The sequence below is a fragment of the Beta vulgaris genome, chromosome 2 (assembly GCF_026745355.1).
Source record: "Beta vulgaris subsp. vulgaris cultivar EL10 chromosome 2, EL10.2, whole genome shotgun sequence".
Lineage (NCBI taxonomy): Eukaryota > Viridiplantae > Streptophyta > Magnoliopsida > Caryophyllales > Amaranthaceae > Beta > Beta vulgaris.
In genome coordinates this window covers 6,071,665-6,073,028 of record NC_079203.1, presented here as the reverse complement: position 1 = coordinate 6,073,028, position 1,364 = coordinate 6,071,665, and the positions used below count along the sequence as shown (strand labels likewise).

General features: G+C 44.6%; 1 non-coding gene across 1 annotated transcript; it reads left to right on the top strand.

The window, feature by feature from the left end:
- Positions 1-651: 651 nt before the first annotated feature.
- Positions 652-758, top strand: LOC125495278 (small nucleolar RNA R71). Its single transcript, XR_007271917.1, has one exon. It is a non-coding gene; the product is annotated as a small nucleolar RNA R71 (small nucleolar RNA).
- The last annotated feature ends 606 nt before the right edge of the window (positions 759-1,364 follow it).

Sequence of the window (1,364 nt, the reverse complement as noted above, 5' to 3'; positions counted from 1 at the left end):
TTGGAGGGAGGTTTTGGGTTGTTGGTCCTTTGATGTGGAGCTTGGTATGTGTTGGACCCTTGTGAGGAGGAACCACCTTGGTTATAGTTTTGGTTTTGGTTATACCCTTGCGCAAACCCTTGGTTGTGAGCTTGGTTGTACCCTTGTTGAGGTTGATTCCATCCTTGTTGAGGTTGGTTGAATCCTTGGGTGTAGTTTTGTTGAGGTTGTCTCCAACCTCCTTGTTGATTGTTCCTATACCCTTGTTCCTTGATATCCATCTCCTCTTGAATTATTGCCGCCACATGCTCCGAATGGGTACCTCCACAATAAGAAGTATCATGGTTAGTACCACCACAAATATCACAAGAAAAAGAGTTTACCTGTGAAGGAGTAGACGATGCAAGATTGATCTTGGAGAGCTTCTTATCGAGTTGGTCCATCTTAGCTTGAATTTGATCCATGGGGTCAATTTCAAACTTTCCGCTCTTCTTAGGTTGAGCACCTCTTCGTCTTCCACCCCATGAGTAGTTCTTGATCACCTCCTCAATTGTGGACTCAAGTTGTTCTTGCGGGATCTTAGATAGTTGACCTCCCGCTCCAGCATCAAGATTGGCCCGTGAAATCGGATCAAGACCATCATAGAAGAATCGCATGAGTAGATTCTTGTTGAACTCATGGTGTGGGCATGAACGGATCATCTCCTTGAACCGCTCCCAAGCTTCGGCAAGTGTCTCATCGTTCTCTTGCTCAAATGAGGAGATCTTCCTCCTTATGTCCGCAGTCTTCCACTCCGGGAAGTATTTCTTCAAGAATGCCATGTGACTTCTTCCCATGTAGTGAGGGAATTAGCAGGCAAGCTCTTGAGCCATGACTTTGCTTTTCCGGTAAGAGAGGACCGGAACAGGTGCATCTTGATGTAGTCAGGAGAGACATCATTAGTGTTATCATGGCACAGATCTCAAGAAACCTGTCGAGATGGTCTAGAGGATCTTCATCTGACCCCCCACAAAACTGCTCTGCTTTCACCATCCGAGTATACTGAGGGTGAATGCTGAAATTTGTAGTGGTGGTAGGGAGTCGAATTCCACCTTGAAGAACATAGGAACCCGGATTTCCGAAATCCCTAAACAGTTGTGGATTTTCTTCACCCATTTCTGATTCAACTTCACTTGATGTACTTGAGATTGGTGAAGAAGGCTCGGAACCCAAAGTCAGATTTCCCAAATTCTTCCGAAGCTTTCGCAACGTACGGTCGATTTCAAGATCTAGAGGCAATGTGGGTGAACCGTGAGTTCTTCTTCTCATGTAACACAACAAAGCTAAGCAGAGGATTAGCAAATAACAACCACAGTTAAAAAGAAAATAAAAGAAAATCAACTAAG